The sequence below is a fragment of the Rhinolophus hipposideros genome (assembly GCF_964194185.1).
Source record: "Rhinolophus hipposideros genome assembly, chromosome: 22".
NCBI classification, from domain to species: Eukaryota; Metazoa; Chordata; class Mammalia; order Chiroptera; family Rhinolophidae; genus Rhinolophus; species Rhinolophus hipposideros.
The window spans coordinates 36,348,372-36,372,715 of NC_138068.1; the positions used below are offsets into that span (position 1 = coordinate 36,348,372).

The 24,344-nt window shown below is 38.2% G+C and overlaps 1 protein-coding gene and 1 pseudogene across 5 annotated transcripts in view; one reads left to right on the plus strand and one right to left on the minus strand.

Annotated features, from left to right (window-relative positions):
* Positions 1–24,344, plus strand: part of MACROD2 (mono-ADP ribosylhydrolase 2) — a 2,186,605-nt gene that overhangs the window by 2,027,437 nt on the left and 134,824 nt on the right. The gene's annotated exons all lie outside the window — the stretch shown is intronic.
* Positions 12,070–12,470, minus strand: LOC308490817 (large ribosomal subunit protein uL24-like; annotated as a pseudogene). The gene has a single exon. The product of its transcript is annotated as a large ribosomal subunit protein uL24-like (transcript).

Genomic DNA, 24,344 nt, shown 5'->3' on the forward strand with positions numbered 1-24,344 from the left:
CTGAGCGTTAGAATCATCTGGGGACCAAAAATGCCTATTTCTGTCTCCTAGCCCCAGACTAATGAAGTCCAATCACTGACAGTAGAACCCAGGCAACACTATTTTTTAAAGTACCTTGGGTGAAACTAATGTGCAGTGAAGGTTGAGAATCACAGGTGTATGCATTTTGTTTCCTGAGTATTTGGTCCTGCACCAAGAGTAACTTCCCTGCCTGTATTGATTAGGCACTTTAGATAGCAACATTAACAGTCCCAGATGCCTAAGGGGCCAATTAGCTAACATTTGTTGTATACTTAGTCTGTGCCAGACATCGTTCTAAGGATTTCACATTTATTAACTCATTTAATCATTATAACAATACGGTTGAGCATGTGCTCTAATGTCCTCACTTTACAGATGGGAAAACTGAGGCATAGAGAAGTGAAAAACTTGCAGAAGCTCTCACAGTTGGATGCCAGACCATCATATCAAACTTTGAGTTTTTAAACCTGAATTTCTTTTGGTTCTCAAACTTTTGATTTTTGATTTCAAAATCACCTGGGTAGTTTGGAAAAAACAGGCCCAGGGTCATTGAAGGAGGACGGGACTAGGCCTTCAAATTTTTACCAGAGTTCCCAGGAGTTTTCCACAGAACAGGAAATCTGCAGGAGAAAAGAAATCTGAGAATGGCTAAAGAAAGAAATGAAACTAAAGGGTTATGACACACAGGAAGAGAGCAAAGGGTCCAAGTTACAGAGAATTGGTGTTAAGGGTGGATGTGGATGGAGGCTATTTTAGGAAGGACTTAGAGGAACAGGCAGAGGAGTTTGGACTTTATTGACTGGGTGCCAGGCAGCCATGGTGTCTTTTTCATCACCAAAGTGACATGGTACTCTTTGTATGAACTTAATATCAAACACAAAGTGATTCTCTATATGTTAAAACAAGATCACAAAACATAAACCCGACAGAAAATTTTACCAAGACATTTTCTCTATAACAAGTCATGTCAATAATGTATTTGATAACAAAGGAACTATATAGTCAAGAGCTACACATCACCACTATTACTGGTCCAAGCTTACTGCACAACCCAATATAGAGACTAAAACATATGCTTTGAATATCAGTACAGCAAAGCCACCAAAAATATATGTGAAAAGCTCAGTTTTGATGAACTATCTGGACTATTACAATAAGATAATGTGTAGAAAAGTCTTCTTTTAAAGAACATGATAAGATTGAGCCAAGTAGGAAAGTAGAATATTATTTTGATATGTGAAATGGGGGAGGGGAGCACCAAAATTTGTTTGGTGTTTAGGATTTCTAAAAGTCCTAATTCAGCCCTGTTGTCAAATTTTGCTTGTTTATTGTATAATATGAAATTAACATATTAGCAAATGGTTAATACACACCTGGAGTAATATACTAATTTTTTGTAAATATTAAAATGCATTCAAGATAAAGTTAATGTCTATACTGTTGGCAGGGTTCACTGTGATAGTGGACAGTCATTTGGCTAAATCTCCTCATTGGTTGTTCTGGTATGTAGATGGTTTCCCTGCATTAACCATCGTAACCATCATTTGTTCCTGTGCATAGATATAGAGATCTAAAAGGTAGTGCTCAGGAAGAATTTTAATAAGCCCATGTGCTCCATCACCAAGGGGCCACATTAATTGGACTCTCATCCTCAATCTTGGGGTTGGTTAGCCAGTGTTTCTCAAATTATTTTCATCATCATCACTCCTTAAAAGAGCTATTTTAGGTGTTATGTCCTAATTCTCTCCCCTGATCTCTTTATGCCCTGTGGCATTTTGAAGGGATTTTGTTTTTGTTTTTTTTCCCTGCCAAGAACAAATGTTTGCCCTTATTGATGGTGGGTTTCTTGGTTTTCTTCTGTCTGTTATTTCTTGCCTTCCTGTTGCATTTTCACTGGCCTTACATGGAATTTGCATTTGGATGTTAAGCCATCAGGTTTTAAGCCCTGAATGTTTCTCTTTCTTAATTATACTAACACCCAGTCACCCTGACAGACAGGCTCTTGAATACTTTCTCCCCACAAGTTAGTGTTGTTAGCTGGCAAGAGGGAATGATGTCTGTTTCGCATAGTATGGCTGCATAGCAAATTACCCTAATGTTCATTAGTTTAAAGTAATGATCACAAATCTGCAAGCTGGGCAGGCTCAGGAGGGATAGTTTGTTTATACTTTACTTAGCATCAGCTAGAGTAGCTCTGAAATTGGGAGATGGAGTCATCCAGATGTTTACTCACTCACTTGTCTGAGCCTGGAGCTGGGAAGACTCCAGCAATTGAAAACCAGAATAACTAGTGTTCCTTGCACATCTCTCTAGCTCAGTGTAGTCTCTCCATGTGATCTACCAGCATTAGGGACTTCAGGGGAGTCTGAATTCTTACATATTGACTCAGAGTTCCCAATGTACATATGTCTAGAGTAAGAGCAAGAGACATTTGGAACCCACATCACCTTCTGTGGTCTGGCCTCAAAAGTCATACAGTGTCATTTTGACCACAATCTATTAGTTGAGATAGCGAACAAGACCTCCCAGCTTAAGGAGAAAGGATATAAACCCCACCTCTTAATGGATAGTGTCAATGTCACATTATTTAAAAAACATGTGGAATGGGATATGTATTGGTGTAGCCAGTGCAGCCAGTTTTGAAAACACAATCTGCTCCAATATCCATTATACATGTATACATGCATACTTACATATATAACTCAATTGTTAAAATCTTATGGAATGGAATGCTGAAGAAGATACTAAAGGCTACTAATGGAAAGCAAACAGAGACAGGAAGATGTGAGTATGGAAATCTGAATATCTATTTTATATAATCATGGGGCTTAGGTTTCAAGAGTGGAGAGATTAAGGGTGGATTCGAGGTGTGATCAAACCTCGAATTTTTATAGCAAAAGACACATTGCCATTAATCTCACTCAAAATACTCCGCCTCAATTTGACCACACTTATCCCATCGTTCTTGCCACTTTCTGAAGCAGTTCTGGAAGTCCTCTTTCATGAGTGTCTTTAGCTGTGCTGTCATGGCTGCCTTGATGTCCTAAATCAATTCAAATGTTTATCTTTCAGGGTCATTTTAACTTTGGGGAAGAGCCAGAAGTTGCACAGTGCCAGACCCATGAATAAGGTGGATGACGACACACAATGATGTTTTTATTTGACAGAAATTGCAATATGCCAGAAGGGATGTGTGGCATAGAACTTTGTCATGATAGAGGATGATTTATGACACGCTTTAAAACACACCTTCTTTCAACCATCGCTGATACCCAACTGACTGCACCAAACAAGTTGAAACTTATCATACGCTGTTACTAAGATTCACTGCGCTGCTTCCCTTATTGAAGATCCTGCCTTTCTGTTGGATGGCATTTGGCAGGAGTATTCACCGTATTTGTTGATCACACATTGGCTCCATGTCACACATTGCTTAGGGTATGGCAATTTCTGTCAAATAGAAACATTATGGTGTGTCCTCATCCACCTTATTCACTGGATATGGCACCCTGTAACTTCTGGCTCTTCCCCAAATTCAAAATGACCATGAAAGGTAAACATTTTGAATCAATTCAGGACATCGAGGCAGCCACGACAGCACAACTAAAGACACTCACGAAAGAGGACTTCCAGAACTGCTTCAGAAAATGGCAAGAACGATGGGATAAGTGTGTTCGAAGGCAGGGGGGAGAATTTTGAGTGAGATTAATGGCAATGTGTCTTTCACTGTAATAAATTGTTTTGTATTTAAACATTCACTATATTTTTTGATTACACCTTGTACAATTGGAGAATAAAACTCCAAATTCCTGTCTATGCAAGTCTCTGACTCTGTCAAATGAAGGATTTAATCTATGTGATCTCAATGGTCTCTTCCAATGTCCCTGGTTCTGTAAAAGGTTGAAGTTCAGTTACACTACCATGTATTCACTATTTCTGTTTCCTGTTTAAAATTACTCACCTACAAAATTTGCTGACAAAATTTTGCTTTTGCTGTGCAGTCACAATTTGCTGTCTATGCACCTCTACTAAATCAAGTGTGAGCTTCAAGTCCTCGATGGCACCAAATCTTATTTTAAGAGTTATTCTTTCTTGGTGCACAAAAATTTGCGTTTTTGAATATATGCCATCAGAGCAGTAATAGGAAATGGGGATTGTACGGCAGCCAAGTCAAGCTGGCCCTGTTCTTTTTCTCTAACCGACAGTTTTGATGGTTGATGAGGGCAAAGGAGCACTAAATTCAAAGGATGATAGATATGAAAGCAAGGGAAAATAGACTAAAAGATAATCCCAGAATTTTCTATGAAGCTCTCTTTGGAAAGTATCTTCACGTGTAATAATACACTCAGGAGGCACTTTCTGACGATGATCACAGCAGAGCTCAGTGTGGCCAAGACCCTGAAATGGTGAGCACTATATACATATTGCAAAACCAGTCCATGGATGTTTTTAAATCAGTAGTTTTTAAAACTACCAGGGTGTTGCCAATAGACAACCAAGTGTGAAAACCACAAGAAACCCACCATATAGTTTGCATAGGCCAAGGCTTTTAGATTTAAAGCCAAATCAAATTGGTTAAGCAGACGTGTACTTGAAAAGTCTAGGTTATGCTGGATGAGAAACTCAAACAGTTGCATCAGGACTGATCTCGCTCTCCATCTCTGTGTTCTTCCTCCCTTTGTTTTGGCTCCATTCAGACATCCTTTTCTTACGGAGACAAAAGTGTCCACCAGCTACGTCTCATCAACCCCAGTAAAAATGATGTGCTTGTTTCTCAAAAGCTCCAACAAAAGATCTAGAATTGAGTTTCATTGCCTTTGATTGGCCAGTCTTAGGTCAAGCGTCTACCCCTAAGCCAATCATTGTGCCCAGGGACATGCAATGCTCGGACTAAGCCTAGGTCACATGAAAACTCTGGGATTGGAAGGGTGGGGGAGAGAGCAGGTCAACTATGTTTAAAAGTCATGGATTGAGAGTAGGGGTGGAGTGGTTCCCTAGAAGAAAACAGGGGAACTATCAGTGGGAAGAATGCACGGTCAACATTTCTACCAAAGTCCATCATCGGTAAATACTATTGACTAATAAATTATTGTGTCTCTGTTTTCTAAGTTAGAGAGACAATGACAGTTAAAAGAACACTATGTTATGGCTAATAATATATTTTTTTATCTATTGCGCCCCCTTTCCACTCTTGCTTTAGTATGAAAGATCAAACTGAATTTCAGGGAAGCATTGACACGGCTTGAAAGTCCCACCTTGAACTCTGTAGGTATGAAGAAAAGCTGTAGGTAAGGGGTACTCAACCAGAGATAAACACCAAAGATGGAGCAGGGGCAATTGCAAGTGAATGGAAGGAAATATAAAATGAAAATAATGTGGTGGGAGAGGTGATAAAATATCAGAAGGGGAAATAAAGGCAAAAAAAACAAAGAAAGAAAGAAAGGTATGCCATGACTGTCGGTGGTGGCTCCAGTGTGTCCATAGGAAACAGACTTGTGGAAAGAGATACTGTAACTAATAAGAATAAGACTTACAGAAAGTAAACAGTACTGTTAGTCTTAAAGAGTGTATTTGGAAGGCAGCTTGGAATTAGACTTAAAATTTGCGTGTTCACTTTTTAAAATGTCATTCTACATTTCTAAGTTGTTTGACAGTGGGTCAAAGGAATGCCAAAAGTGCTATTTATGAGTAGCTTCATTTTTTAAATGGCAGCCCCAGGCAAAGGTGAAATTGGAGCTTCTGTTTACACTGGGAAATTCTTTGGCTTGTGTGTTAACCTTGTCTTTAGAAGCCTGATGGTTTATATATAGGCAACCACAGGGAACTGCTTCTCTCTTGGTGTTCAACTGCTGCCAATTTCCTATCTACCACTCATTAAATTGGGAAAAATTGGACCTCATCATCTGCTTAGCTTTCTAATCTTACTTTACCAGCTCCGTGTTTCCATAACAAGTGTTCTTAGTGTTGTTTCTATAGGTCAAGGCTTTCTCAGGATACATTTTAGAAAAGAGGTTTTAGAAATAATGTGAAAAGCCAGTTTATGGGTTTAAGACCTGATTTTGAAATTCAGACTTTGATCTTAGGAGGCTGAATCCTGAATTTTTACTTTTCAACTTATTCATTGATACGGTACAGTGTTAGATTTCCAAATACAAAGTTTCATAAGGACAGTTTTGAAGCAGTCTAAGCTCATTAACCACAAAAGCTAGTAATCTGTGAAACATGATTAAAACATCATATCTCTAAACTGCCTACAAAAAGATGCCTTCAGAAGAGGTTATTGAGGTGCAAAAAGGATGTTTAATGAGACAGGGAACACAAACAAGTCCTGAAACAGAAGCTAGTGATGATTTTACAATAAATTTATGCCTAGAAATGTAATTAAATTCTAATTCAAATAGACTTCTGCATAAAATTTAATTATATGACAAGAGTATGTTCATACAATAAGTTGGGAAAGTTTTCCTGGTCTAAAATCTGTTGGAGAGACCAGTGAGTAGATTATGGGTGGGAAGGGCACAGACTATAATGGCAGCCAGATCCAGGTTAGAATCCCAGCTCTGCCACCTACTGGTCTATAGATTTCCATAAGTCCCTCTCAGCTTCAGTTTTCTCATCTGTAAAATAGGAATAATAATTCTTACTTTCCAGGATTTGGACAAGGATTAGAAGTAAAATATATAAAAGAACAAGCCTAAAGTTTGACATGTAGATACCAGGGGTGCCAAAAACATGTATACACATTTTAAGAGACATTGTATCGATGCTCAAGCAGTAGCTTGCCTTAATCAGAAGTGTTTGGATGCTGATGGTAACCACTTTGAGCACCTCCTGTAATTGCACAAGTCAAACGTGACTTGTATTCATCTTTTGTTATTGGTATATATTGAGTATTACAATTAGTACAGTTTTTTTCTTAAAATGTATATACATTTTCAGCACCCTCTGTATACAGTAGGCACTCAAAAAATGATAGCTACTATTATTTTTATTATTGTTGTTATTACTTCTTCTAGGTGAAAGATATCCATTTTTCCTCTCCATAGGAAAAATCCAGGAAGCAAAATGCCTTTTTAAGGAGCCTGAGTGTAAAATTGAAAACTGACTCCATCCAGTAAAACCACATACTGGTCAGGGAAGAAGTCTTGCCAGTATCCCAGAAAACGTATGCTTAAATTATTTTTCCCTAACATGTGTATGTTTTCCCTAAAGAGATTTATAATTTTACTTTCCTCTGTGTAGAAAGACTCCTGGCATTCTCTTTGTTGCTCTCCCTTCAATTAGTCTGCCATTATTTCTTCAACAGGTGCTAGCCAAAAGAATCATAAGTGTTTATGAGCTAACAGTGAAGTTTCAGCTGAGAAAAGAAATAGAAAGACGGTTTCCTGAAAATTATAACACACATAACTTTGAAATGTACTTGTTTGTTTGTATCTTTCTTTTTCAGTTTATAGAACACTCTTTGCTATTTATGCTGAAAAACTGTCAATTATTACTGGCTGTTGGCCACTTTTTCATCTCCAGGGTAATAAATTTTTACTACAAAACTTCAACTCTGGTCAAAACAGACAATGTGTTACAAAAAAATATAGTGAGCACAAATGAAGCCATAAAGTCTCATATATATTTGCTTCTAAAAGTGGAAAGACTTATAGTATTTTAAAGAAATGACATTTTTTAATACCAGACACTTGGTAAATATTTGTAGGTGGCCAAATGAATGAACCAATGAATAAGCAAAGGGAATTTACCATGACTGCAAATCATTTATCTTGAATGAAGTGTACTGCTTGCTTTCCTAGAGAGAAAAAAAAAAAAAATTAAGATAAATCATTGTTGAAAAAGTTCTGTAGGGACCAAAAGAGCAGTGAACACAGTAATAAAGCATTGCTCCTGAAAGCAGAATGTGGTAGTTATAGTTACAGGAAGTCTATCAGTCCCTTTCTTTTCTAGGATTGCCTGCCTTGTGTATAACTTAGGTTTTGAAATCTTCCTTTTCCTGGGTAGAGAACAGCCCCCATAAGGTCAGACCTCAGGGCATTTGACAATAGCTAAATCTACCCCAGAGCCATTTCTATTTTCCTTATTAACAAACATCTTCGGGAGGTGAAGGTCATTTCTAGCCATTGCTAACCAGCAATGAGTTTGTTGGAGTGTTTTCCCAATTCTGCAAAGCAGATGCAAATCAGAATATGGACATAATCTTAGGGTAGTTAGACCAGGTATAAATCCTCACTTGAGCAGTGGGAATTTGGGTACATTGCTTAATTGGAAGTCTCTGTTGCCTTCTCTAAAAAATGAGGCAAAGATGATATTCATCTCACAGTAGATTGGGTGAGGCTTACGTGAGATAACACATGCCAAGCGTTAGCACAGCGCCTAAGTCCTACAATACTGTCACTATGACCTCTTTCTACTCACCACACTTCTACCACCCAACTGGCAAAGTGGGCTGTCCCATAATTTAGTTTAATTCTGACACCAACTACAGAGTTATTGTCAGACCCCACAGGTTAAGGGGTCAGTCCCACAAGACTGTGTCAGATGCCAGTTTTAAGTCCAGGCCACCCACACTTTTGACTGACTGACTCTTAAGAAAGGGAGTCCTCATAACCCCCTTTTGGGGTTTTATAATATGCTAGAGCAACTCACAGAACTCAGGGGAAACAATTTACTCACTATTACCCATTTATTATAAAGGATATTATAAAGGATAAAAAAGAGCAGCCAGATAAAGAGATGCACAGGATAAAACCCAGAGCGTCCCGAACATGTTGGAATAATACATCCCCAGCACGTGGATGCAGTCACCAACCTAGAAACTCTTCAAACCCTGTTGCTCAAGGTTTGTATGCAGTTTCCATTACATAGGCATGATTGATTAAATCATTGGCCTTTGGTGATTGACTCAATTGCCAGCCCCTCTCCCCTCCCCAGAGGTCAGGAATGGGGCTGAAAGTACCAACCCTCCAATAACATGGTTGAGTACTCTGGCAACTATCCCACATCCTGAAGCTATCTGAGAGCCCACCAAGGGTCACCTTATTAGCATAAGCTCAGGTGTGTTTGAAAAGGGCGAATTATATATAAAGAAAAATGCTTCTGTCACCCGTATCACTCAGAAAATTACAGGGGTTTTAGGAGTTCTATGTCAGGAACTGGAAATAAAGTTTAATTTTTCATTTCTTATTACATCACAATATAACACTAAGTAGTATTAAGTGTTCCATATGTGGAAAACAAATGGTGACCAAACCTACCTTTACATGTGGGTCAAAGGGGATTGTTTCTCAGACTTCTTAGCCCTCCTTTGTACACATGAGAGGGCTAGATCAGATCAGGGTACATTTTGCATTCAAGGCTCTTTGAGCTAAATGTGTAAGGGCATGAGGGTGGGAAGGAGGAAGGCTGTCTGCTGGCATCGATGCCTCAAAGTGCACAGAGCAGGGAAACTAGGGAATGGGTAGAAGGAGCACTGATAAAGTAAAAGAAAAGAGAGGTAAGTGGAGGGTAGGTGGGGAGAAATGGAGAAAGGAGAGTACTGGGTAAACAGATTCAATTGCAAGAGGGCAATTCTCCGTAGGCAATATGGAGATTCCTTCAGAGAAAACCCACTGTTCTGGACTTAGAAACTAAAAAATCAGTTTCCACAAGTGAGGAAGGGTTCGATAAACTTGGCTGGATCGGGAAGAGCTGCAATCTATGAAGACAAGAGCAGACTGCAGCTGGAAAGGAACATAAATACTTTAAAATTGACTCAGCCGTGGTGGGTCCATCAACACCCATAGCTGCTTGAAGGTGGGATAAACATATTTGTAGTGTCTACTCAGCTCAATGTCCCCATATGCTTACCACACCCTCCCACACACCCATCTCATGGGGGAGGCTGGCTCTGGGTACTTTCTTGCTGACTGTCGGCCAGAGAACTCAGTTCTTCACCATGGGGACCTCTCTGTAGGCTGATGTGTATCCTCCTGACATGGCAGCTGGCTTAGTTCAGAGCAAGTGACCCAAGAGAATGATAGCATATTCAAGAGAGAAGTGGCAGCCTTTTGTAACCTAATCTCAAAAGTGACATACTATCATTTCTACCATATTCTATTAATTAGAAACAAGTCCCTAAGTCCAGTATCCACTCAAGGAGAGGCAACTTAAACTCAACCTCTTGAAAGGATAAGTAGCTCAGATTTTGTGGGCATATTTTAAAATCTCCATAATTCCAAACAGTTTTCCAGTTTCCTATTCCAAAGCTTTGTTACATTTTGGCTGTGCCTCTGCCCTTACATTACTTGAGACCCCTTCAAATATTATATCCTCTTATTGACTTAAGCTCATGTTTAAGTCAAAAGTCCTTTTTAATACCACCTGAGGGCTTGGAATCAGTAAAAATACGTGAGAGATGGGGATTCCGCTGCCTTGAAGAAGTGGACAGGCGGTGGACAGGAGGTGGTTGTGAATCAAGCCAGTTCCCACATACCACATGGATAAGTGCCCTTCAGTGAGGCATTCACATGTGTGGTTTTTGTAGGCTGAGTCATCTGCTATTTCATCAGGTTGCCCTAAAACAGGAGTCAGCACACATCTATAAAGGACCAGATGGGAAATATTTTTGGTTTCACAGGCCACATACGGTCTCTGTCGCATATTTTTCTTTGTTTTTATTACAACCCTTTAAAAATGTAAAAACCATTCCTAACATTCAGGGCATAGGAAAGTAGGTCTGCAGGCTGGAGTTTGCTGACCCTTGCTCTAAAATAATCATAGAAACATGCTCATTCTGTCCTTGGGAAATCTTTAGATGTCCTTCTCCATATCACCCAGGCATGATAACAGAGTCTCCTTTCCATGTCTCTAATTTATCTTACTTGAGGTAAAGAACTGAGAGCCCTCTTTTCAGGTTGAATACATTTTATATAGGATTTTTCTCGATCCTTCAGGGATACAGAAACAGGTTCAAAAATTAAGTCACTAAAATGACTAATGTGGTACTGTCAGAGAAGAATTATGGACCTGCAGGTTTATGGTCTCTCAGAGAACTCATTTTGCTTTTTTATCCATCACATGAATAACAATTACCTTCCAACAAGCAGAGTGAAGAATGTATGAACTGCCAGTAAGTGTTCCTTACTGCTCACTAAATATTGGCACCTCAAAGGCTTTATAAGGCAGTGGTGATGTTTAGGGAATTTGTGTCTGATATGGCTTTTAATGGTGAAAAATAATCCTGTCTCATTCTTTGACTTTTGTGTTTTCGCTGCTTTCTCTGATATCAACATGCCTCATGGATGACTTTGAATACACCAAAAAAAAAAAAAATCCTGTGTTCTTATCAGCAACTGAAATCAAAATCCTTGGATGAGAATCCTTAAAAAAAAAGAAACAAACAAAAAAAAACTACATTTTAATTTTACCACAGCATTAGTAAAAATGTATTATTTAGTCCATGAGTCAATGATCATGTGTTAACATTTAAATGATTAATGAATTCATACAAGAAGAGGCAAAAAAAAAAAACAAGGGAGAAATTAAAAGTTGCTCATCATATTTAATGTTTCAAATAGTCCCAGATAAGTAGTGCTGATTTTTTATTTTACTACTATGCCAAACCCATAGAACTGCAAAATTTGTCATTCAAGTTGCTACACGGAAACATGGCAAAATCTTGCAAAATTGGGGAGTTTAGGCTATAAATAAAGGAAGTTGTTTAAAGGGCAATGAATCGGGTATATATTTCTACTTTCTAATCATAACAACTGCACTTTTATGTCTTTGTTCAACTCTTTTAAACTTACCTTGTCAGACTCATTATTAGTGTAATTATAACTGACCAAAATCATAATTTAATTTGCTTTAATAGGACACACTGAAGAGTCATCTTTTATTATTCATACATAATGTTTATTCTTGTAATTATTTGTTCTTGTAAATGATTCCAATCATAAATTTGATAATAAGTGTTGTTGTTGTTTTTCATTTTAACAGCTTTTAATGAAAGCTGTATATAAGATTACTTTATTCCTGCATCTTCCCAATTGTTTCTTCCTTATATTAGCCCTTTTCCTTTCCTACTTGGTGAGATTTGGCTTTCGGTTCAAGGATCTTTTTGCAGTCTTTGTCCGGCTTTAGTCTAGTGCTAACCACTTTGCTGGGGTGAATGCTCACATGAACTGTTGTGCCATTAGCCTTCTCTCGCTGCACTCGTTCAATGTAGATGACATATTTCTTCCTGTAAACCTGGACCATTTTGCCAATTTGCTGCCCTTTGTAGTATCCTCGGACAACCTGAACTTCATCATTATTTCGGATGGGCATGGGTCGAACATTGTACTTCTGTCTCAGCTCTTTGGAAAGAGGAGAAGACATAATCTTCCTGCAAATGTGGGAAGTGCATTGAAATGTCTTTTACGGTTCTTGCTCCGGTCAGATGTCACAAAGGGGTTGAACTTCATTTTGGCCGCTGGCGCTTCAGCGATGGCCGCAGAAGGGAAGACAATAATCAGTTTTTGAGAAAATTATTCACTTGACATTCGTTTGAATGGTTCAAGTGGTATATGCATGTATGAGTATTTGTCCAAACATTGTCATGTGATCAGAAAAAACTTTTTTTTTTAATCTATCTGGACATATTTTTGATTGACATTCGCAGTCACAAGGCAGCATTCATTACAATACTGTTTTTCAGGGGTTTTCTGAAGAAAACATTCACAGCATAAGTATTAAAAACTCAAGGTCATTTGACAGTTCTAGAAACTATAGATCTTCTGGAGTAAAACAGGGAAATTGGTTCCACAAGTCCAGGATCATTTGACATTTGTAAGGAGAACTGGGAGAAATACAGTAATTTATTCCAATAAGCAAACTGCCAAGAAGACAGAAAGTCCTAAAAACATTTCTCAAGCTGTTGTGGTGAGAGTGTTCTCCTGTGGTCTTCCTTACTGGTTGTACTTTATCATCCTTCCACCATCGAGCCATTTCTGTCTTTTGCTCCCTGCTACATTCACTGCCTCTTCATGGGGGTTCTGTTAGTTTAAGTGGGAGACAACTCTGCATTAAATGACTGTCCCTAGCACCGACGAAAGGGAATAGGTCCATGTCCACTAGGCAGACTGAATTCCATTTTGAATGTATGCAGTCAGTTGCAGAGATTTCTCTTTTCATTGATCACAGGGCCTCCAATATATGTTTTTACTAAACATATTTTTGAAGAGGAGACAATTGGAATTCTTTTAGAGTTATCCAAAAAATGGTACATTAGATAAGGGCAGACTTCTGCAAATAAACCGATTTGGCAGAAAAAACAAAGCACATGCCAGAAAACTGTACAGCTAGGGATTCAAGTGTCATTTCATGTCTATAGCAATGTACATACTGACAATATTTAATTGTCTGTAGCCTACTCTGCCACCAGGAGAGAAGAAACATATGTTCCTATTTGTCTTTTGATGGGGCTTCTGATATTTACATTGACTTGTCTAAAATAACATCAACACTCCCTAGACAATTTTTCCCTAGTCCTTGAATCTGTTGACTAATTATTTTAGGTGGCTGTTAAGAATGTGATTATCATCTCAAAGAGATGATCCATTGCTAGTAGATATTGCCCTTGCAGAGAGGAAAGATCGATACCATTGGGAAGAAAACATAAATACATGTTCATACAAGAGAAAAATATACAGAGAAAAATAATACATAGAATTGCATGTGTTCAAAGTAAAGTAAGACCCCAATACCTTTTTTTGGAATATGCCTAATAGAAATTAGGAAGGATTTAAATTCAAGACCAAGAGGTCTTGATGCTCACTATAGTAATTACAGAAACTAGTGTTAGGTAAGAATACTGGATAATTAGAGTAGTATAGTAGTCTTGGAAGAGATGATGGGTTATTAATAAGAGTAATTTACACTAAATTGATAATGACAGCTGATGCTTTCTTAAAGCACAGCTTTATGGGAAAGAAATGAGAATACTGAACACATGCAGGAGAAGGAGGAATTACAGTGGGTCTGGGAATCACATAACGTATGCAGAGATGGGAAAAAGGAGGCTAGAATTTGTCTTTTGCTTACGCTGTCCAGGAGGGCTTTCAATAGGATATATTCTTATTTGTGACATACAGAGAACAGATATTGGAAGTAATTATTGCTTACCATCAGTCAAAATATACAACCCAGACAAGGTCACAAAAAAATAGAAAGTTAACCAGGAATTTCAGCAACCAGTATAACTATTTTTTTTTTTCAAAAAATCTTATACAAATTTCTAGGTATTATTTTAGAAGGATTTTTACTGAGATATTTTATTCTCTCCATCTTGGCTCCTCTTCCTATCCACTGAAACATCTCTACTGAACATCTCATGGGCACTTGAAACCAAAATAAACCCTATGTCGCCAACCTCCAGTTTTCCCAGGCTATGTGCTTGGGTGAAATTCCAGGTAGCGTTATACTATGGTAATTAATAGATTTCACTTTGGAGGTCAATAACCACGGCTCAAATCCTGTTTCCATTCTCTAATAGCTATGAGTCCTTTGGAAGAGTTATTGAAACTATCCAAACATTTTCTTCACCTGTAAAATGAAATATTTATCATATATATTTATATATATATACATATATATATATATATACACACATGTATATGTGTGTATATATATATATATATGTATATATATATAAATATATATGATAAATATTTCATACACACCACAATATCTCTTATCTGGAGTATTTTAATCAATTTCACTTGGGTCACTTATCTCTACCCCTCCTGCCCCCATCCTACCCAATCCATACCCCCACAAAACAACCATGTGAGAGAGAACCTTTCATGGTTCCCTAGGTTCCTTCATAGAAGTGTCTTCCTCCTCAGCAAAGGATACAGAGCCCTTTGTAATACAACCACTTGTTCTTATCTGGCTTCTCTCCTTGCTGTATTCTCTTGGATGTTACTGTGACTCAATCCCTGTGACTCCCCAAACATAATGCTCAATTTTACCTCTGGGTCTTATTCCTCAACCTGTGGCATATTCCCTCTCCCCTCAGTTCACCCTACTCTATTTGCATGAATATTTCCCACTTAGGCCCATTTTATGGCACTCACTATCTGCATTCCAGTTCCATTTATCACCCCCTGGTCTTCAAAAATGCCTCTGTCTTTTCCTCATAAGGGCCTTTGGACGTGTTCTTCACTCCACCTGTAACACTCATCCATGTCTCCCTTTTTTGCATCATTAATTTCTACTGATTAATTTCATGGAGTAAATGCCTTAAACTTGTCAGCTAAAATGTCCTTTCCATGGGAATACCCCCTCTGATGACCTTGTTAGAAGTCCTGTTTGCAACCTGTACTTTCCTCCATTACTATCAAGTATCAAGATGGGGGATAATATGTCTGTGTAATTGTTTGATTTTAAAATGTCTTAGATCAGGTTCCCCAGAAGCTAGCCGTAAGACAAGGTTTCCAGGGGAAGCAATTGGTTTGGAGGGTGATCCCAGGAAGCACCAGGAGGGAAGTAGGGAAGTAAGACCAGGAAGGCAAAGAAACAAATACAAGTGCTTGAACAGGCATATTGTCCTGTGGGCAGCTGGGACTGGGTCCTGAAGGAGAACTCTGGGAGATGGTGTAAGATGTGCCTCAGTTATCCCCCTGAGCACAAAAGCAGGGTGTTAATCCACCTACTCCTGTCCATCATTGGTTGAGGGCTACTTCCAAATTGGCTGCTCAGGACAAGCATCCTGTTGAGACTAGAAAAATCCCTAAGGTGAAGTGCCACAGTGTCCATGAGAAGCCACTAGAATGCAGAGAAATCAGAGATGAGTGACAAGGGACAGTGGTAGGGATGTGAGAGCTTTGGATACTATATCTACCTGCTCCACTAGACTGAACTCCAGAGCTCCCTTCCTTACTAGTTATCTTTAGAGCCATGCCCTTCAATAAAAATGAAATGTGAGTCACAACAGCATACAATTTTTTTTTTTAATTTTTGAGAAGCAGTGTTAAAACAAGAGAAACAGGTGATATTAATTCTAATTCTATATTTTATTTAACCCAGTATAGCCAAAGTAATGTCATTTCTACTTGGAATTAATATAAAAATTGTTAATAAGATATTTTACATTATTTAGTGTTGTCTTCAAAATGTAACATGCATTTGACGTTTAAAAAATATTTCAATTTAGACATTCTTCCCTTCCAGTGCTCAATAGCCACACTGGGCAAGCTGTTATCACAGTGAGTCGCAAAGTCCTAAAAGAGAGTCTGATAGAGACTGGGTGCTCAATAAATATTTGTTCAATGGTAAAGTTCTCAGGTGAGACAGTGCCTCTTCTGAGAAAGCTCCCCTGATCCCTCTGGACTAGAATTGTCTGTTTCTTTTAAGAGCTCCCACAGTTCTCCCTGCGTAGGGTTTGTTTTATGTACCTGGGTTGTATGACACTCATCTCCCAGGTGAGCTCCTGGTGGAGATGGGCTCCCTTATTCCTCTGTCTGTAGCACCCAGTGTCCAGAACAAAGGAAACCTCCTCAAAGTTTTGTTCAATGATGAACACATTTTAAGATAAGGTGATGTAATTACGGTTTTAATGAATTAAAAGGTATATTTTACAGATTTATTTCATGAAAAAAAGTCTAACATTTTTCTTTCTAAAAAATATTAGTCTCAGGGATTACTCAGCTACTGAGAGTCAGAAAAAGTTGGAAAATGAACATTACACTAACAAAGCTAAAAATAGGCTATCTGTAGCCATATATAATGAATGAAAATAAATCATATCATACTTTTGTTCTTTTAGTTAGTACTCTAGTGTCTGGACCAGTGATTCTCAAAGTATGGTGCCCAGACCTGCAGCATCAACATGACCTAGGAACTTGTTAGGAATTCAGCTGCTCAGGCCTCATCCAGCTCTGCTGAACAGGACCCCCACAATGTGTATTTTAACAAGCCCTCCAAGGGATATTCATGCACAGAGAAGTTTGAGAACTGCTGCTCCAGACAGAATTACTTCCAAGTTATTCCTCTAAAAGGAAAGCACTGGGTCCTAGGGAAGGCAGCTTTCTGGGCCTAAATCCCCACATGAATAAAACATGCACTCTCTCTACCTAAAGGTGTGTGATTTCTGCCTTTATGAATTATTTTCACATGAAGTAAAAGGAATAATATGTTGAAATTTATTCTGGTGCAATATCAAAATAGCTATTAAGTAATCATGTGGTTGAATGAAATTATTACCAGAATTCTGCAATTTTTAAAGAGAGATAAAAGACCTAGCACACACTGTTGTTTTTATGGTTGATATAAGTGGTTGTCTATTTTATCATGTATAGGATTATAATTTGAGGGCACATGTTTATAAAACGTGTATACTAAATTGTGGAAAACCTGTACATTGATTATTTCCTAAATTTCAAAATTTCAAATCAGAATCTTAAAATTTTTGTTTTCACCACTTAAAAGAGCATTTAAACATTGAAGGAACAAACTGTTGTAAAGAGGGAAAAGTGATGGAAACATGAAAATGAAGGTTTTTCTTCCCCGGTGATGTAGTAATGCGGGGCCGCCTGCAACTCCAAACATACAGGTATGGAATTGTTCTACCCTGAAGGACACCCGCACTCAGCACGTGCACGTCTTTCACCAGCGATTTCCCCCAAAGAGACATGTGGACAAAGCAAAGTGGACAACTGAAGCCCTTACTTGGATATTCCTCATTTAATTCAAATACCCAACAATTAGCCCTTACTTGGATATTCCTCATTTAATTCAAATACCCAACAATTATTCAGATACATATATGATCAAATTTTATATTTTCCTCTAGATAATTGTTGTCTCTAGCCTGAATTTCACCTCATGCAGGTAGATACATTTCGTGAAATTACTCCATCTATCTTTTTTCAACTCCCAAAGGGAAAGGCGTTTGTCTCCTGAACAGCCTAATTTTTTCTCTCTCCATCATCTTAAACTCTGTAGGTACTCAACAAACAATCGATGACAAAGATAACTAAGAGCTTTTGAATGTATTCATGCAATTATTCTTCTATTCAAAGAACATCTTTATATACTTTATATTTTTCAACAACAAAAAAGCAAAACAGTGTGCTGTCTTCCCAGTTTTGTACTTAACCTCTGCACAAAGCACAATGTATGCCTGTTTTAAACAAATGTGTAGGCACACCATTATATCAATTCAGAAACATAAATGACAGAGAAATATAGTTTTTAGAAGAAAATTTAACCTTACGGCTTAAAATTAATAGAGTGCAATTGTTGTTGCGTGTAAGAGAGAGCAAAGAAACCCCATTATAACGCTATTATGCTAACTTTATTCTGGTCATAATTTTCGGATTTATGATGTAGACTCCAGGTTATGTGCATACCTGAAGAACAGTATAATCTATGGTCAATTCACCTGCCCAGGTCAACTAGTAGAATGACCATTAGTATCAGCATAAGTTGATTTCTAGCCCTGGTTATATCACAAAATAAGTGGAAGTCTTTGGGAAAGTCTCTTGATTCCCATCTATTGCTTTCCTAATCTTAAAAAAAATTGCCACATTAATATGTCTCTAATGATTGTCTTTCTTTAATGGTTATTAAGTGTATACAGGATGCTTTGTATCTCTGTGAGGTGCTGCAACCTCCCCAGGGATGACTGTGCTAATGAATATTGTTTGTAAGGTATTTGGAAATCCTTGGATTAAAAACTAACCATATCAGAGTAAAAGTATTTCTATTAACATGCCATATGGGAGAACCATATGTTATCTATTAAGAGGGTGTGTATGATATTGAAAGTAGATCTGTGGTGCATTGCCTTGTGCTATTTTTATACCGAGATATGCCACAAGTTTTGGTATGCCAAGGTCATATTTCAGTGTGGAAATGCTAGAGTTCAGTTCCTCAGCAGATATCTGTTGAGTTCCTTATTGAACACTTGGCACTCTATGTACCACATACAAAATATATGAAAGGGACGGTTACATGCTACTGTCTTATGTGTTTTCTTTCCTTGAACATGTGTCACATTTAGATCTCCCTTGAAAGACACATGCTTTAAAAACAACAGGTTCAATTATTTCCTCTTTGGGGACATTCTTAGAAAGAGACAGAACCAAGATGGTTGTCTTCCCTGTCTATAATTGAAGGTTAACCTGTAGGTCTTACAAACTTTCTGTGAATGGGGCATGCTTATAATACCACCTGAGTTTATTTTGAGTAGAACTGGTCCTAGCAGCCAAAACAGCACTGCTCAGCATTTCCCTGAAATGGCTAAACATGTACGACTACCTTGCCACGAAGTTCTAAGTCTTCAGTCTGGATAACTGTATTATAACAAGGTCCACAGAAAATCTCCACTGGCCTGGAGAAGGGATTCCTCCTCTTAGTTAGCTGCTCCAGTAAGAAGACCAAATGGTGACAGGTATACTGTAAAAAAAAGCTTGGGCTCTGTGTCTACGCAACATGTTGTATGAACCTTATATTTCAAAGTAACACATCGCATTAGTATATTCCTGATAATCTTGGGATAGAAGATAACTTTCCTTTTTTTCCTAATTAATTTGTGAACTAGCCATGGAAGACCAAGTAAAGGAAGAGCCTATTTCATTAATTCACAAAAGTTTATTAAACACTTACCATGTGCTCCTTCTAGGCAGTTAGGAAACATCAGGTAATGAAGCAAACAAAGATTCTTGCCTTGGAGGAGTTTACAATCAAATGAGGACAGATAGACATAAACAACGGATACAATACCTACATAAATTATACATCAGAAAATGATGATGATTGGAAAAAAATAAACAAAAATAAGGAGGATGTAGTGTGTGGGAGTGAGGAGATGCCACCATTTTAAATGCAGTGCTCAGCTTTTTCCTCATAGAAAAGGGGCCATTTGAGCAAAGACCTAAAGAACATAAGGGAAACACATTCCGGGCAAAGGGGTGGGGCAGGCCAAAGACCTGGAGAGAAGAGACTCTAGTGTGCTGGAGGAATAGCACAGAGGCCATTGTGTCTGGAGCAGAGTGAGTGGGGAAGAAACCAGAAAGAAGTCAGGGCAGGAAAACAATAGGGATCTTCAGCATACAAGGCCTTGTTGCCTTTGGGTGTTTTGAGGAGTTGAGCAGGGAAATGGTATGATGTGACTTACATTTTAACACAAACCATCTGGCTTCTAGGTTGGGAATAGACTTTGAGGACAGCAAAGTACATTGGTAAACACAGCAATAATCCAGGAGAGAAGGGATGGAGGCGGCACCAGGGGGTGGTGAGAGCAGATGGACTCTAACTACTTGTGCTTCCTACCCTTCAACACGTTTGACTTTTAGGAACTATTGTGTGTGATCAAAGAGATGTGACATTTTAAAACTAATCCACCGTTTAATGATGTTCAACCAGAGGCTCAGGTGGACACCATGCCTTTTCTACGTCAATAACTAAAATATGGTTCAAACAAAAAATGATTACTGCTTAGTGGGAAATATTTCCTTCTTCATCCTTTGACAAGTGTTTGGAGCCTCTACTGGATTTCAGGCACTGTGCTGGGTGCTGAGGATACCACAGGAGGAGCAAGGGCATCTCCCAGTAGAGGACTTACAACCTAGCTCTCAGGTGTCAGAAAAAGTCACAGGAATCTGCAAGGCAAGGAAGAGAGGCCTCAGGCTTTGGCATAATCTGGACCTGAGTTAAAGTCACATCTTTGACACTAATTGTGGAACTTCAGGGAAGTTACTTGACCTCCTACAACCTTGATTTCTTCATCTTTAAAAATGTAGATAAAAGTCTAACTCAGTAGAACTGTTGTAGGATTCGTGGTAATCTGTATGAGGTGTGCAAGAATGTAAGTGCCCTAGTGTATACGAAGAACTAACCTTTCTTCCCTCCCTCCCTACCTCCCTCTTTCTTCCTTTTTCTTCCTTTCTTCCTAAAGTCATTAAGAAAGGTTAAGCAAGTGTCGTGCTGGAGATCCTGCTCACTTCACCATTTGTTGTGCTGGGCAGCCTGCAGGGTCTCTAGTCCCACATAAGAACGCAGGATATGGCTAGGCCAAAAAGGAACACCCAGGGAGCCATAGGTATGGGAGTCATACCACTATATTCTCTCTGGTGGCCAGGCAAGACACACGCAGTAGTAGCCACGTGATCTGCAGTCCAGCCATTCACTTCTCTGCCTGCCAACCAACCAACCATCAACACAGCCCCACAGTAACATCAGTAGCCAATTGGCCAACCGATTACAGCTGATGGCCATTCACTACCCGAGCCAGCACCTCCCCACACGAGGCTGAGAGGCTGGAAACTGCTCTCTGGGACTCTGTCCCCACAGCAAGGTAGGCATTGACATTGAAAGATGTGGGGGAGGTGGTAATCACCCAGTGCAGAGCTGGGCCAGGATTGGAGAGGCATGGCTGTCTCAGATTGAAAAAGATTGAAGAGACATGGCAACTAAATGCAGTGTGTGATCCTCGATTGCTATGAAAGACATTATTGGAAAATTGGCAAAACTTCAATGTGGTCTGTGGTTTAGACAGTATGAATGTCATTAATGCTAATCTCCTGATCTTGATGGTTGCATTGTGGTTCTGGAAGAGAATGTCCTTGTTTGAAGAAAATACACACTAGAGTATTCAGGGTTGAGGGAGGTGTCTAGATAGTGATTATGACCCCAACTTACTCTCAAATGGTTCAGAAAAACAGGAAATTCCTTGTACTGTTGCTGTAACTTTCTGTTTAAAATTATACCATAATAAAAATATCTTTAACATTTAAAAAAACAAGTCTGGAGTTATAATATTGCACTCACTTGGCATAAGTGTCAGAAGAGCTCAATTCTCCACGCCTTTAGTGTTCTGTGTTAATCTGTATAAAATTATAGCTTAGTTCTTCAGCTACCATTTTCCCACATTTTTACTGATGCATAATTTAAATATCGGAACCAGACACAAATTTTAGTTACCTTTCCAGTGAGGTGGTAGTGGGCATCAGTTGATTGGGTTGAAACCCTGCTGTCGTCACTTGCTAGCTGTGGGATCTTAGGTAAATTATTTAACATCTCTGTACCTCGGTTTCCATATCTTGGAATGTGGATAATAATAATGCCTACATCATTATTGGCTTGTTATGTGAATTAAATTTGATAATCTATGTGAAACACTTAGACACTAAGCAGAATATAGCCAATATGCAATAAATGTTAGCTGATACTAATTAGTATTATCTTGCTGCTCACATGGCTCTATTAAATGAAATATAAACATCATTCATAGCAGTACATACTCTTTGAGAGCATTTCTCCCTTGTATGAACTAAATTTATTATTCAAATGTGTATCTTCTACAGAGCTTTGGAATGTATGAGATAAAAATGTAGCTAGGTAGTAAAATACACAATTAAACACTAAATTCTTAATAAATTAAGAGTACTAACTTAAAAAAAATCATTGAGCCTTCCTGAGCTGAGAAAAATTGTTATACCATTTTATTAACCAGCTAATTGTCACAATGATACTCTGTGACAAATCACCCCAGAATGCAGTACCTCACAACAAAAATGTGTGTCCACATGATCATAGGCTTGCAGGTTGACTGTGGCTCAGCTGATATAGGTTGTGCTCAACTGGGCAGTTCAAGCTATGAATTACCTGAGCTTTGCTCCAGACTATGGCTTGGGTTCAACTCTGTTCCAAATATCTCATCCTCTTTAAACCAGTGCTAAGGGGCATTTCTTTTTTTTTTTTTTTCACTTTTTTTTTTAAATAAATTGCACATTTATTAAAGTTCTACTTATAACTCACTTGTTTGCCAAACTATAACTGTAACTACCACCACCAGAAATGTAGTGTAGTGTTTTTTTTTTAATATTATTTTTCAGCTGACATACAATATTATATTAGTTTCAGGTGTACTACAAGGTGACTAGACATTTATAACACCTACAAACTGATCACCTCAATAAATCTAGTACCCATCTGACACCATACATAGTTATTATAATATTATTGACTATATTCCATATGTATACCAATTGTATACCCTGCATCTCCATGACTACTCTGTAACAACTAATTTGTATTTCTTAATCTCTTCACCTTTTTCACTCACCTCCCAATCCACCTCCCATCTGGCAACCAACAAAATGTTCTCTGGATCTATGAGTTTATTTCTGTTTTGTTCTGTAGACTCCACATATAAGTGAAATCACCTTGCCTCTGTCTAACATGCTGCACTCAGCCAAATACCCTCCAGGTCCATCCGTGCTGCCACAGATGGGAAGAACCCATTCCCTTCCATGGCCAAGCAATTTACCATCTCTTTTCCTTATCCATTCATTCCTTGATGGATAACCAGGTTGCCTCCATAGTGTGGCTTTTGTAAATGATGCTGCAATGAACATACGAGTATAGATGTATATGTCCTTTTGAAGTCGTGTTCTGGATTTCTTCGGATAAATACTCAGAAACAGGATTTTGAGTCCTTTGTCTCTCGTTATAGCCTTTGTTTGAAAGTCATTTTGTCATATATAAGTATTGCTACTCCAGTTGTTTTGTTGTTTTTGTTGTTTGTCTTTGTTGTGATTTGTTTCCATTTTCATTAAATATCTTTTTCATCCCTTTACTTTCAGTCTGTGTGTGTCTTTTAATCTGAAGTGAGTCTCTTGTAGGCAGTATATGTAAGGGTCTTCTTTTCTTATCCATTCACCCTCCCTAAATCTTTTATTGGAACATTTAGCCCATTTACATTTAAAACAATTATTAATAGAAACGTAGAAATGTAGTCATTGCCATGTTGTTATTCATATATTTTTATTTTTTGTTGTTGTTGTTGTTTTGTTGTGTTTTGTTTTTTGTCTTAAAGACGTCCCTCTAAGATTCCTTGTAATACTGGTCTGGTGGTAATTAACTCCTTTAGCTTTTTCTTGTCTGGGAAGCTCTTCATCTGTCCTTCAATTCTAAATGATAGCTTTGCTGAATAGAGTAATCTTGATCTTAGGTCCTAACTTTTCATCACTTAGAATATTTCATGTCAATCCCTTTGGGCCTCAAAGTTTCTGTTGAGAAATCAGCTGAGCATATTATGAGATTTTCCTTTTAGGTAACTAACTGCTTTTCTCTTGCTGATTTTAAGATTATCTTAGTCTTTAAACTTGAGCATGTTCACTATGATGTGTCTTGGTGTGGACCTCTTTGGGTTCATCTCGTTTGGGACTCTCCACGCTTCCTGGTCTTATATGTCTTTTCTACATCAGGGTAGGGAAGTTTTCCATTATTATTTCTTCAAAAAAGTTTTCAATTTCTTTGTCCCTCTCTTCTCCATTTGGTACTCCTATGAT